This window comes from Macaca mulatta, chromosome 7 (genome assembly GCF_049350105.2).
Source record: "Macaca mulatta isolate MMU2019108-1 chromosome 7, T2T-MMU8v2.0, whole genome shotgun sequence".
NCBI lineage: Eukaryota > Metazoa > Chordata > Mammalia > Primates > Cercopithecidae > Macaca > Macaca mulatta.
This window is the reverse complement of record NC_133412.1, coordinates 12,419,531-12,434,676: the sequence shown is the minus strand read 5'-3', so window position 1 is coordinate 12,434,676 and position 15,146 is coordinate 12,419,531. Positions and strand designations below refer to the sequence as shown.

At 39.8% G+C, this 15,146-nt stretch overlaps 1 protein-coding gene and 1 pseudogene across 1 annotated transcript in view; one reads left to right on the top strand and one right to left on the bottom strand.

The window, feature by feature from the left end:
* DPH6 (diphthamine biosynthesis 6) overlaps positions 1 to 3,881 on the top strand; it is a 452,167-nt gene extending 448,286 nt beyond the window's left edge. Inside the window, exon 13 of the transcript XR_013395132.1 lies at positions 526 to 3,881. The gene's annotated coding sequence lies outside the window, so the exon portion shown is untranslated. The remainder of the gene's footprint in view (positions 1 to 525) is intronic.
* A 6,943-nt stretch (positions 3,882 to 10,824) lies between these two features.
* On the bottom strand, positions 10,825 to 11,871 carry LOC698121 (splicing factor U2AF 35 kDa subunit pseudogene; annotated as a pseudogene).
* Positions 11,872 to 15,146: the final 3,275 nt, after the last annotated feature.

The window sequence follows — 15,146 nt, the reverse complement described above, 5'->3', positions numbered from 1 at the left end:
TGTAATCCTAGTACTTTGGGAGGCCAGGGCAGGCAGATCGCTCGAGGTCAGGAGTTTGAGACCAGCCTGGCCAACGTGGTGAAACCCTGTCTCTACTGAAAATACAAAAAAAATTAGCCAGGCATGGTGGCGGGCACCTGTAATCCCAGCTCCTCAGGAGGCTGAGGCAGGAGAACTGCTTGAACCCAGGAGGCAGAGGTTGTAGCGAGCCGAGATCGTGCCATTGCGCTCCGGCCTGGGGGACAGAGCAAGGCTCCATCTCAAAAAAATAAAAATTAAAAAATAGTAAGAGAAGTTTTGATACGAAAAGCATTGCTTCTCATTCCCCTACCCAGAGAGTGAAGAACAGGTAACATGAATGATTTTTTGAAGTTTATCTTATGATACTAGTCTTGAATTAAGATTTCTCAAATGTAGTTGTTTTAATACCAACAGCAGCAAAGGTCATATAAAAGCTTTTGCAGCATGTGCTAGACTGTAACTTCATGTACACATAACCCTTGTCTGTCTTGTTCACTCTTATAGGCTTGGCACTTGGCACAGTACCTGGCAGATAGTACTTAATGAATGTCGGATGGATGGCAAAAAGAGACAACAGGGGAAACAGAAAGAATGAAGGAAAGAAGGAAATAGTTGGAAAAACAGTTTAGTTGATCTGATCTGCATGCAAGTATTTGGTCTCAGTAATATTTTCTAGAAGCTGTTCTAAGAGGATCTAGGGGTGGATGTTTAGCATAAAACATGTTTCAACAGTTTTAATGGATATGGATTTCTGAGCTAACTTACATTATTATGACCTGTTAGTAGTAGCAGCACTTAGTTTCCTTGTTGAGTAAAGGATGGGAACAATTATGTTGTGATGACAGATTTCCATCAGGTTTTTTTTTTCTGCCACATATGTAGACGTGACTTAGTTTTAATGTACCTGAAAACTCTCGTAGTAAAGTGTATTGTGATTTCATCAAGGAGGGCAGTAATTATTAAGCAGAGGAATCTTTAGTCTTTGTCTCTTTGAATATCTAACTGATCTTAAAAATAAAGTGGTTTGTCTATTTGCAGTTGATTTTCTACATGTGTTTATTTCCAGTAATTCCAGCCTTCTTACCCTGGAATAGTTTAACCCATCTCTTAATTGTCCCTAGCTGACGTCTAGAAGGTCTTTTTAAACTTCTTAACTGCACGGCAAGCCCTCAGTGGACACCTTGATTGTGTCTGTTTGGGAAAATGCCAAGCACTAATGAGTATTTTGTTTAATGTAATGGAAACTGAAAGTGCATGGCTTCTTCCCTGACTGATCAATGCCCACTTCTGTTGTTTGAACATATCTGTACATTCTAAATTCAAAACGAAGGGTCACAAGAGGGCAGAGCACTTAGTGTCTGCCCAAGGAAGGACTTGAAGATTCACAAGTTTTGTTTATTTGGGCCCGGTATAGACAGACAGTACTGGAGTTAGTACTCTAGGCCTCCTCCTCTGTGCTCAGATATGCAATTTTTATTAAACCCAAAGTCCGTAATCTTAAACTTTTTTGTGTTAATTTAACAAAATAATAAGGGAATGAATTATGTTGTTGAATTCTAAGCCAGGCAATATCTACTTGTAAGAAGTTACCCATTTTTTATTTCATCATTATTTTTCATAAAATATTTGGTATATATTTACCTTATTGTTTGCTTTTTCTGAAGTTCAAATCACAATGTGTCCAACACAGAATTTTAAGTAAATAATTAAAGCATTATTTCTTAGTTAAATAAACAGTAATATTTGCTGAAAAATGAAATCTTAAGCAATTGAGTAGGCAAACATGATCAAGTATGTTCGAGTGAAGAGTAACGATTTCCATGTGGTACTAACATTCTGCACAGAGACTAAGTGGAAAGTGTAGAAGATGTTTCATTGAACCATATCTAGCTGAATTGATACAGAGCTCCTTTCGCTAGTGTTTGTAATTTATAGACTTCTTGTATGTGCTAGATAATTTTCACGAGAAAAGATTTCCAGCCATTTAAAATTTTAAATGAGATTTACCTTTCATCCAAAGTGTCCTGGGTTTAGTGATTTCATTAAAGATCAATGGAGATGATAAGAAAAGAAAAGTTTTGAATCTAAAAAATGGAAATAATTTCATTCCTCAAATTCAAATTTAATGACTCGCTTTCTCTTTATTTCCAAGCCACCATCTTGCTCGATCATACTATCACCTTCCTTTGGAGACTGGAAATATACAAGCCTCCCCAAATTACAGTTTATAATGGAAAGCTCCCCTGACCCTTAATAATTGTTACTTTACTGAAACACTGTAATATCTAAACTAAGTTGCTTATTACACCAAACATGAAGTCCTTTGACCCTTAGGGTTCAATATTGATCAGCCTCACTTTTGTCAATATCACCTCTAATGTCAACATTTCAATGTGAAATAAATTCAGTAAAGGATAGTCTTCTTAATCCACACACATTAAAGATGTTTAATTCCTATTCATTACAAGTTTCACCCAGTTTAAGAATTGTTTCTTCCATACTCTCAGTTAATAATTGGAGACTGGGCAGCATTGTAAGTATGTGGTTAAATGTCATTACAATAAGAAGTTAGCTGTAAGATAACCTATACCGAGGACTGGATTCATGGAAAATAATCTCTGATAAAATTACTCCAAAGGAAACTTGAAGCAAATGTATTACAAATTCATCAAACGTGACTGAGATATTTTTTAATCCTGAGATCATGGAGGGAAATGCTTTTAAAAAGAATATTCAGGTGCTTGCTTTGCCCTTGGATAATGCAATAGAAGCTTGTGGTATTTTTCAGATTGTCAAATGTGTATCAAAGAGTTATTCTCTTGGCAAATTCCATGAATTTCAGTTCCATTTCTTGACAATTTAAAATTTGATTATCCAATTATAACTAAAGGTCATCAGTCTAATGTGGCAACTTCATGACAGTTTTAGTTACAAAAGAATTTCTCAGTTTAGAGAGGAAACTGCCATGTGAGAATTTTTTATTGAACTTTTAAGTTGGATGGTATTGTGAAAAGAATTTTGTTTTCTTCTTGTGCTTTTACTATTTATTAATAAAAATATATACTTTTTGCCCTGCCCCATGTTTATATCACATGCCTCACCTCTCTGAATAACATTACCAAATTAACAGCAAGTGCTCTCTGATATTGCTGATATTTATCATCATTAGATTTTGTCTTAAATGTTTATTTAGAGTTCCATTTCTCTGTTTTATTTTTAATAACCATAACCTGAATATCATTTTCAGAACTAGAGAGAGTCATTTTCATTTCAATCATACTATAAGTAGAATTTCTGCCAAAATGAAAAACCAGAAAAATTGAGGACATGGCAAATATTTTAACATTAGTTTTATTTGATGTGATGATGGAAAATTCCTCAGGCAAAACATACCACAGGACCAGACAAAATGGGTGCTGAGTGTCAGAAAGATAGGAGAATCTTTATCCACATCTCACCCCTAAAGAAATCAACTTTGCAGTGGTAGATGAGTTTGTTGAACAGCTGTTGATTGTGTACCTGCTCTGTTCAAGATCAACAGTGAAAACTCATTGTTTTTCTGTTTTTGCATCTTAAGAGTTCCAGACATTGCTGGAAGCCCAGATGGACAAGATGGTGCCTGCACTGCTTCTCATATCTGTGACCCATTTACCTAGAGAAGAAATTATCCGTGCAGCATGCTGGTTAACACTTCGATCAACAAACAAGAACTCTACCACCCTGCTTGAGGAGTGAGATCTTCACTCTAACTGTTCTCAGCACAGCCTCCTGGTGCAAAGCTGGACTAAGTATTTTAATATTACACTTTGCACCTCTTTTGTTCAACAGTAAGACCCAAAATAAACCTTTCTGCCTAGGTATGAACATCTGTTTTGCTTCAAAGGTTCAAAAGTATTCTCTTCAACACAAACTCCCTGACCTCCATGCTTAGAGCCACGTAAAAGTCAATTTCTTCTGAGCCACTTGTTGAAACTTGTAAATGAACTGATTTTTCTGCAATTGTGACTTATCAATTGCATCAGCATTATCATTTCTTGCCCACTGGCAGAGGAGTTATAGTTGTAGATGGGAGTCATATCAGGCATTCTGTATGACTTCCTTGTCAACTCACTTCATTCCATGTGGAAAGAGACAGGTGTACACTAGAGCTTTAAAAATCTATTTAGAGACACAGCATCTAGCAAAAAATAATTTTTTTCTATGTAGCACGTTGTTGCTTTTACCCACTACTGTGCTATGCATGCATTGTACTTCCATTACCTTACTTAATCTTCATGGTAATTCTCTAAGGTACAGGGAGATTAAAAATGACTTAGGCAAGGTCACTACAAACTAGAGAAGCAGGACTTGAACCTCGGTAATCTGACACCAGAGTTCTTATTCCTAACCACCTCATTTATACTGATACTCTAAGAATTTCCTTTCTATAACGAAAATTATGTATTAAATATTTTAGATTTATTAGAAGAATAAATTCTAAAAATATAAAAACTAACTCTTGGCCAATATGGAAGCATTTTATTAGTGTACTGAAGATAGTTTGAGATCAGAAGCATGTACATTTACTTCTAATTTACAAGTTGGTATATGGGAGCAGAAAATGTGGTAATAAGAGTTTTTCTGCCTTTTGAGACATTCAGCCCATTTTTTCACCAGATAATTGTGGTGAGCTGTGTATTCTGTAGTGTTACAGCTTACCCACCATAGTCAAAAGTTTCTGTAGAGCTATTTAAGTAGATGTGATGAGGGTTTGTTTTAAGTAAAAGATGAATGTGACTTTCATTATTCCCTGTGATATATAAACATGAATCAAGAAAGGTTTCTCTTGAAACTTGTTCAAGAATTGGCATGCATTTCCAATTAATCTCATAACTTATATTTAACTGTTTGGCTGTTCCATAATTGATGGATGTTATTTTAATTCAGACACAGAGAGGGAGAGAATGCCCAGACTAGACAACAGGGTATATGTCAACTTTTAGACACATTTTACTCTCCCAATTAATCTATGTTTTGGCCCCATCACAGTTTGGCTGACAAGACCTCTCTAAATGACCATTATTGTCAGTTCTTAACAAATTGCAAAAATGACTTTTCCTAAAAGATCCATCAAATTGGTGACAAACTTTGCACAGGGTAGGACATCCAGGTTACTGATTAGCTTTCAAGAATGGACTCAATAGAAAATCAGCTAAGTCTTCAGAAAAGATGGACTTAAAGGAACATTTGGCTGATGGAACCCAGTGGACTGGGAAAGACAGCACTTGAAGTCTGGGTAAAGGTATGAAGATGAAAGTGAGAAAAGCAGATAAAATCATAAAGTAAAGAACTATTGAGAGAATAAAATACATATATACTTTTTCTTCTTCATTGTCTGTATGGTAAAGTCCAGGTCCCTTCACACAGCATTCGAGGCCCTTCACAAATTGATGCCAACCATTTCTCAACTTTATCCCCTAGCACTGTCCCCTCTGTTTCATGTCCTGCCAGCACAGTGTGTGCTCTTCCCAGTGACATGGCACACCCATGTAACAGTGCTGCTGAACTTGCTTTCTCCTCTGCCCTCACTTCATTGACTTGGAAAAGTCTTCGTTTTTGAACCTTCAATGTTACGTTATTTTTATGAAAACTTTGCAAACTCCCCCTTCCCCACCTCCACTCATCACACCCAACAAGAAGTAATTGCCTTTCCCCCACTCCCCGAGCTTCTTTCAGCATCTTCCTTATCATGTTGACATTTGCTAGGGGTCAAAATGCATAGTTTCCTCATCTTGGTACAACCAAGCACCTAGCATTCAATCCATTTTTACTCAACGACATTCCTTTTTAGTGTCCAGGTCGCTTTCCACTCCCTAGCTCCTTCATGATACGTCTTCCTCCCTCACTCTTATTTTTAGAATAATAACATTATTCCAGTGCAACATAATCACATAATAATAACTAACATTTGTATAATACTTCATAAATTACCAATACTTTCAAATCTGTATTAGTTTGCTAGGGTTGCCATAACAAAATACCACAAATAGGGTGCCTTACACTACAGAAATTTATTTTCCCACAGTTCCGGAGGGTGGACGCCCAAGGTGAAGGCGCTGTCAGGTTTAGTTTCTTGTGAGGCCTCTCTCCTTGGCTTGTAGATGGTTTCCTCTCATTATGTCCTCACATGGTCACTCCTCAGTGTGCATACTGTGTCCTGATCTCCTCTTCTTATAAGGATATCAGTCATATTGTATTAAGGTCCACTCATATGACCTTATTTTATCTGAATTACCTCTTCAAAGGTGCTGTCTCCAAGTACAGTCATATTCTGAGGCACTGAGAGTCAGGACTTCAACATGTGGATTGGGGCAGGGGTTGTGGGGAAAAGACACAATTTAGCACATGAGTATCCATTATCTCGTTTATCCTCACAAGCAACAGCTGCAGCCACTCTGTGCCCTTGCACTGTTTTCATGGTGAACTTCAAAAGACGGTCTTCTGCACCTAACTTGACTTCTTCAGGCCTTCATGATCTAGACCTCAAGTCTATTTATTTGGGAAAGGGGCTTTGTTGCTTAATGAGTGAATACAACAATGTGTCAAAATTCTAGAGTTTCTTACAGAGTTTACATTGTCAAGAGCTGAGCCTCATTGTCAGTAGAAAGAGAAGAAAGTGCTCCTTCCCTAGCACTGGGAAAACAGGAAAACTAAATTCGTAAACAAAACTTGGTTTTTGCAATCATTCAAAGCCTAAGTAAGGGATTTAAAGGTACATATATTGGGCATTTCAACTGACTAGCCTAGTTAAGAATGGAAACGGGTACCTACTGCCTTGTACAGCTGCCTATTTTCTGACCCCAGTGCCCACAAAGCACTCATTGATGTGAATGACTCCTTTCATATGAAAAAAACAGTGAGGCTGGTCTCGAAGTCCCGACCTCAGGTGATCTCCCCCCATCGGCCTCCCAAAGTGCTGGGATTACAAGCATGAGCCACCTTGCCTGGCCTTTCAAAAGGATCTTAATGCCAGGCCAAAGCGGGGAGCACTGTATATACTACAGTATGACTGAGAGCTGTTTTAGAGCCCTGCAAAGTTCCCCCTTGTTAGCATTTTTAGTCAAGGGTATGAAGACACTGTGCACTGCAAGACTCAACCCGTTTCTGATTCCTTTCTCATAAATCACTCTGATACTATACCCGGAAAAAGCCATCACATGCCATCCAATGCATCAGATGCAGAACTGCATCCGAGCTGCAAGCAGAAGGCATGGTAGATGCGACACTGACTGTGACCTGGACATGAAGCTAGTGCAACCTCAGGCCTGCCTTGCTTCAGAAGGTGGGTAGCTATGTCTTGTCCTCTTTACTCATACGTTGAAAAGTGGGGAAACAATGTAATGGCTTGATCATAAGGTCCCTTCTCTCCAATCGAGAATTATTTCCCTTCCTTTTATAAAGTGGGAAAATTTTAAATCCTTCTGATGGGTAGGGTGATTTTTGAAATGGTTTGGGAAGGTAGAGGCTGCTGATTCTGTGCTTCTCTTTTTTCTCTAGGAATCTCCTCTTCTCTTTTTCACTTCCTTCGACTTTTAATAGAAACAGTTTATATTAATATGGTGATGGCACTTATGTGTATAAATAAATGCAAACAGCTATTAAATTTTCTGAAAGTAGCATCACCATCTTTTTACACAACTTGTGCTAGTGAGTGTTTTTTCATCATAATTTCCAAGTTCAGCTGCCAAAGAGCATTTCCCAGAGATCTTTGTGGTAGTGTAGGCATCCAGCACACGATTGCGAGAAACCCACAATTGAGGAAGAGATCTTTAAGATTTGAAATTTGAAGAATTTTTGCCACTAAGTGACAGACCCTCATATCAATATTTAACTAACAAGGTTTTCTCTTAGAGTACACAAATACATATTTGATTTTTGATTCTAAACATTATATATATGTGTATATATACACATATACACACATATATATGAATCAGTTTTGTTTTTTTAACTTTTATTAACCATGCCCTCTTGCCAGAAGAATTTAGAGATCATCAGTATCAAAATTAGTCTATGCTGATGACTATTCCAGCATCCAAAACACAAAAGTATGTAAGAAGACCCAATCAGTGCACAAAGTTGTAGGTAGTTACAGGAAAGTGAGGTTTTGTTTTGTGTTTTTTTGTTTGTTTGTTTGTTTGTTTTTGAGATGGAGTCTCGCTCTGTTGCCCAGGCTGAAATGCAGTGGCACGATCTCTGCTCTCTGCAACCTCCACCCGCTGGGTTCAAGCAATTCTCTGCCTCATCGTCCCGAGTAACTGGGATTGCAAGTGCCTGCCACCATGTCCAGCTAATTTTTGTATTTTTAGTAGAGACAGGGTTTCCCCATCTTGGCCAGGCTGGTCTTGAACTCCTGACTTCTTGATCCACCTGCCTCGGCCTCCCAAAGTGCTGGGATTACAGGCATGAGCCACCATGCCTGGCCTAGAAAGTGAGTATTTTTTTAAATGAGCCTTGATTTCCCTCTTGCATACCAATGTAAAAATACCAATTAGCATCTTTTTTCTGGATCTGTGTTGTTTGTGCATATCTGCCTAGTAGGTCTCGTATTCTTTCTCCTCCCTCTCGTCACAGCACTTCCTGCTCTTTCCCTAATTGTTGGGCAGTAAGAGAGATGTGCAGATCAATCTACATGAGTAAAGCTTGCAGAGAGCAGAAATAGATTTACTAACTTTGATGATGGCTTCTAGTGACTCCTTACCATATACATGACTGGGTCGCCATAAAGCCACCTGAGCCGATCACCTTAATAGGTTAAAAGACGACATCGAGAGATTTTAAGCAGAAGTGATTTCATTTTCTTTCTCTCACTAGTTACATGGTTAGCTCGTTCATGTGCTGATTTGTTATACCACATAGGGCTGGCTCAGAGTCCTTGCCAGCCATCTGAAATCTTGATGGTGTCAGAAATGGACTGTCTCCTGAGAATGTATAAGAAAGGAGGCGTGAGCTCCTCCTCTTCAAGGACACTCTCTTCAATCCATTATCTCCTGCCTGTGTGCGATAGTCTAATCTATCAAAATACAGTGATTGAATAAAACTTTTATTTCAGATAATGAATGCATTGATTTAATAACGGATTTGTACTACATGGTATTATAGTTCCATAAATGAACACTGAAATATTAAAATGGGAAAACTTACCATTGGTCCAAGTTAAATCATAGGCACTTCTTTTACTGGAAACCCTAATAAGATAACAACCCATTTGATACCTAAAACAAAAAAATGTGTTATATAAGTACTTAAAATTTTCTAGCTATTTTTAAGCTATTTTTAAGCCACCTGTTTTTCCTATCATAAGTACATCTGGCATCAGGCAAACAGATTACAGTCATGGACATGTGACTAATTTATAATGTTTTTATATTTTCGTGTTTTTGGCAGACTAATCCAGGTTGATATATTAGCCTAGCTTTCAAAGATGACTCTTGAAATCTTGCACTCTTGCAACCTTTTTACCTTTTTCTCTTCCAAACCCTGGAATATTTTTGGCAAGTCCTAAAACTTAATTATAAAACAGAGTCAGGGAGACAGAAATGAACCTTTTTATGTTCTATCCATCTAGTGCCCCTTCCAGAGCTAACTTCTAAAAGAAATCATGAATCCATGGTACCCAGTGTTGATTTTGAAAGATCTTTGTACTTTCAATCATTCTTTCTTTCTTTTTTTTTTTTTTTTTTTTTTTGAGACGGAGTCTCACGCTGTTGCCCAGGCTGAAGTGCAGTGGCGTGATCTCGGCTCACTGCAAGCTCCGCCTCCCGGGTTCACGCCATTCTCCTGCCTCAGCCTCCTGAGTAGCTAGGACTACAGGCGCCCACCACCACGCCCGGCTAATTTTTTGTATTTTTAGTAGAGACGGGGTTTCACTGTGGTCTCGATCTCCTGACCTTGTGATCCGCCCGCCTCGGCCTCCCAAAGTGCTGGGATTACAGGCTTGAGCCACCGCGCCCGGCCTTCAATCATTCTTTCTTCCTTCGGTTTCCTAGGCACATTGGCGCTTGTCTTTGCATCCTATTTTGAGAATTGCATTTTGTCTAAATGTAATGGAAGTTTAATAACTCAAGCCCGGCAGGAGAAGAATAAGTTGCTTGCCTTTGCAAAAGCAGTTTGAAGTTTTGAGCCATAAGGAATGGAAGCAAAATTGTGGTAGCTCTGATTCTGCATCTTGAGTTAGAGAGGTCAAGTCTACTTATCTCCTCAGAGCTTTTTTTTAAATTCTAGATTTAGTGGGTATAAGGACAGTTTTGTTACATGGACATACTGCATAGTGGTGAGGGCTGGGCTGTTAGCATAGCCATCACCCAAATAGTGTACCTTGTAGGTACTAAGCAGTTTCTCATCCCTCACTCTCCTCCCACCCTCCCAACACTCAGAGCATCTTTTTGATCTGGCGTCAAAAGGTGAGCCATCCCTATTTGTGGAGATTTTTTTTTTTTTTTTTTTTTGAGACAGAGTCTCTCTTTGTCTCCCAGCCTGGAGTGCAGTGGTGCCATCTTGGCTCACTGCAACCTCTGCCTCCCGGGTTCAAGCGATTCTCCCGCCTCGGCCTCTTGAGTAGCTGGGACTACAGGCGCCCGCCACCACGCCTGGCTAATTTTTTGTATTTTTAGTAGAGACGGGGTTTCACCGTGTTAGCCAGGATGGTCTCGATCTCCTGACCTCGTGATCTGCCCACCTCAGCCGCCCAAAGTGCCGGGATTAGTGAGGCACCCTCCACTACTTATGGAGAATCTTTTGTTGTTGTTGTTGTTTTACTGTTATCACTACAAATTTTATTCAGAAACCGATCTTTGTGTTGTTGTGGTTGTTGTGGTGGTGGTGGTGGTGGTGGTTGTGGTGGTGGTGGTGGTGGTGGTTGTTTAAAAAATCCCCTTATGAACTGCTATGGTCAATCAACTAAGCACTTTCTAGCAGACATAAGGTAAAAATGGGATGGCTCAGAATCGCCCAGATCCTTCACGACCTCTCGACTGCCTCCTGTCACGCTCCCGCCGCCGCGGCCTGGGCCACCGCCACCGCCACGACCACGGTCTCTAGACCCAGAACGACGCTGCCGGGATCGGCATCTTGATCTACGCTTCTTGCGACGCCGCCCGTACAGCTCCCGCCGCAGCTCTCTGGAAATGGGCTTCAAATGCACGAAGCCGCAGGAGCCGCCCCGGGAGCATTCTCCGGTCTCATCCTGACGGCGGCAGGCTGCTCTGAAGTCCGTCTGGGGGGAGGGCTCGGCGTGGCTCGGCTGTCCGTCAAACCAACGGTTGTTCAAGTCAGTCACAGCGTTTTCCGCATCTGCCTCACGGCCAAACTTGCCGTGCACGTTCCCCACCACGGGGTCTCCCTCCCAGCTTGTCACAGACGTTCGTCTCCTCAGCTTCCCCATACTTCTCCTCCATTTCTGTACCAATCTCCTCAAAACATTCATCACAGTGTTCCTGCATCTCAACACCGCTCACAGCACAGCGCAAACCGTCGGCCGACTGGGAAGAGTTTTGAGGGTTACGGGAAATGTTCAAGAGGGCAATGGTCTAGCTAAACGTCGGTTTACTGTGCAACCGAGAGCACCTGTCTCCATGACGACATGCTCCAACTTTGAAGTAAAATGAACAGCTGACTTTGTCTTTCTCGGTGCCAAAGATGGAGGCCGGACACTCCGCCGTGTCCCACCCGCCCACGCCCGCGGGAGACCTGTGGAGAATCTTCACTGCTGGGTCGAATATGTCATATGCTTCCTTTAAAAATCCACCCAAGGCCCCGAAGTAATGGACGTGTTTTTAATTAATCTAATATATAAATCATGCATCAGATATACTTCAAAACAGAGCAGCTAGCAGAACACCTTGAAAGATTCATTAGAACTTTTTTTTTTTACAGACATGCAACTAAGTTAAATGTGTCAACTCAAAACTGAGATGAGAAATAGCAGGGTGCTTTATAGATTGAGACTCAAGAACATGGGAATTCTAATCGTGTCTCTGTTTCTGACTGGTTTCATGACTTTAGTAATGTTTATGACATATTTCTAACTACTCTTCCTTCTGGCCAAAACCCAGAACAGCGTTTAATAGAGCATTTTAAGCTTCTAAGACAATGGCCCTAGTTCAGTTGACAGCAGTAAAGCGTTGCATTTGTAAATGTGAAGTTAGCTTGCCTGGATTCAAATCCTGGTCCCACCACAGCTGCTGCTTAACCTCGGGTTAATCCCCTACTGAAGAGCATTAGGTGGTCTTTTGCTATTATATATACTACCACAATGGACATCTTTTTACATATACATATATGTATGCATTTAAATAATTATATACACACACACACACACATATATATATATTCCCAAAAGTAGACTTCTTCAATCTAAGATTAGGTAAATTTTATTTTATTTTATTTTATTAAATTACTTTTTATTTATGTTTATTTTGAGATAGAGTCTCACTCCGTTGCCCAGGCTGGAGTGCAGTGGTGCAAGCTCAGCTCACTGCAACTCCACCTCCTGGGTTCAAGCAGTTCTCCCTGCCTCAGCCTTCTGAGTAGCTGAGATTACAGGCGTCTGTCACCGGGCCTACCTAATTTTTGTATTTTTTAGTAGAGACGGGTTTTCACCATGTTGGCCAGGATGGTCTTGAACTCCTGACCTCAGGTGATCTGCCCACCTTGGCCTCTCAAAATGCTGGGATTACAGACATGCGCCACCACACCTGGTCAGATTAGGTGAATTTTAAATTTTCAGGTATATTGCTAAATAGCCCTCCAAAGTCATTATACCAAATTTGTACTCCCACCGACAGTGTATGTAGGTTCCTTTCCCCACACTGTTAACTGGCAATTTTAAATTTTAAAAATTTTCATCAGTCTCAAAGTGGAAAGATGGAATCTCATTTTTTATTTTCTCACCTTTAATTTTAAGTAAAGATTGGCATCTTTTCATACTTTAGTAGCAATTAAGTTATAAAGATCCCATTCCCAATTTTCTGTTAGGTATTTTGTCTTTTGCTTATTGATTTGCAAAGCTCTCAGCTGATTAAGAGCTTTGTGAAACAGAAAATTTGGAAAGCAATTTTGATTAACTTTAATCATAAAGGATATTTATAAATTTGAAAACTTCATTGCACTTGGCATTACTGCCTGAGAAAAGGCAAAACCTCCCCAGACATGAACAGTGAAAATCCTTAGCTATGTAATACCAGACTTATTGCCATAATAATTGTAGAAATAATTTATATGTAAAGAAAAATGCAAAGAGGAGCCAGGCACAGTGACTCACACCTATAATCCAAGCACTTTGGGAAGCCGAGGCAGGTGGAGTGCTTCAGCCCAGGAGTTTGAGACCAGCCTGGGCCACATGTTGAAAACCCATCTCTGCCAAAAATACAGAAAAATTAACTGGGCATGGTGGCACACACCTGTAGTCCCAGCTACTCAGGAGGCTGAGTTGGGAGGATCACCTGAGCTCAGGGAGGTTGAGGCTGCAGTGAGCCATGATTGTACCACTGCACTCCAGCCTGGGCAACAGAGTGAGACCCCATCTCAAAAGAAAAGAAAGAAAGAATAGTATCGGTAAATCTAAAGAGTGATCCCTGCCTTTAAAAAGTTTATAGTAAAAGACATAGAACACATTCACACAAAATGCTGAGACAACACGAGGAACTAGTGCTGCAGGCCACACACGCTACAGTCTACCTCTAGTTGGAGTGATTAAAGAATGTTACTTAAAGCACATGTTTGAATAGGCAGAAAAATTCAGAAGAACAAAGGTATTAATCAAGTGAGAGAGACATTAAATAGACAAAGGTAAATGGATTAGAGGCCTGTATGGGGGACAGGGGAAAAGTGCAGCTATGAAAAGGTAGATTGGGGTCAAATTATTGAAGGCCTTGGCTGTCTGATTTAGCTTGCATTTTATGGTGAAGGAGCAACAATATTTTCAGGACTATTGACCTAATAAAATGAGCTTTTAGGATGATAATTTTGACATGTTAATAATAAAGGATGAATTAAAAATATTGTGTTGGGAAAAGGAATAACTAATATAGTCATACTTTCTATGGGAGAAAATCAACTAGTTTAAAGGAAAAGTGGCATGTATTTTCTTCAGTTTATAGTACCTAAAGCTTCTATAGAACTGATGCTGTATAATGATACCAAGAAACACTGATCCAAACCCAGAATTTTTTGTGTATATAAGGAACATTTTAATACAATGCCTTTTTATAAACCTGTAATTCAACTTTCATATTCCTTCGCTCACTCATTCTGAAGATCATAAGCCTTTCCTTGTTGGATCTGGAATTCATACCAATTTTCTTACAGACCTGGAAATTCCAAACATACTATTGTCATTACACTTCATCTGTCATCCTTGGGAATGCCTTAATTTATTGTAATTTGGAGAAATGAGGTGATAGTAGAAAGAGCTCAGAATAATGGAAAGAAGGTGTTGGCTTCACAGAACTGGCAATTCTTTTCTTTGTTCATTTCCTTTACCTGTTGGTAAGGGTTAGTTATTAATGGAAGCCCCCTGTACTGCAACATGCAGCATTCACTCAACCAGTGTTTATTGAGCATATACAATGTGCCACGTACTGAGCCAAGCACTAAGGACAGTTTTTAAAAAATAGAGCTAGTCCTTGCTCTTATGAAACCTACAACCTGATGGGAGAAATATAAACAAGTCCACAACCTACTGCTGCTTCTCACATGTGACAAGGAGCTGGGCTCTCCTCTTGAAAGTCACCTACATGAACAATATAACTTTGTTTGCCTATCTTCAGTTGACTTCATGTACTCCTATGCTTACATTTATTTGTGTACCGAGGTATTTAATCCACTTCTGATGGATATACGTGGATAGAAGGAATTAAAATAATAAATACTGGCAAGCTTGCTGTAAAATGCCAGATGTGCAGATGGCTATGGAGATCACCAAACAGTAAAACACAGAGTCGATCCTGTAGCCCCGAAGAGATGCCATAGCTGCATTGGCAAAGGCATACTTTCTAAAGTGAATAATAAGTACTAGATTGATGGCCCAGAGGGTAGGTACTGTGGGAACTTAGAAAAGGAAGCGTCACTTCCAGAAGGGGTGAGCT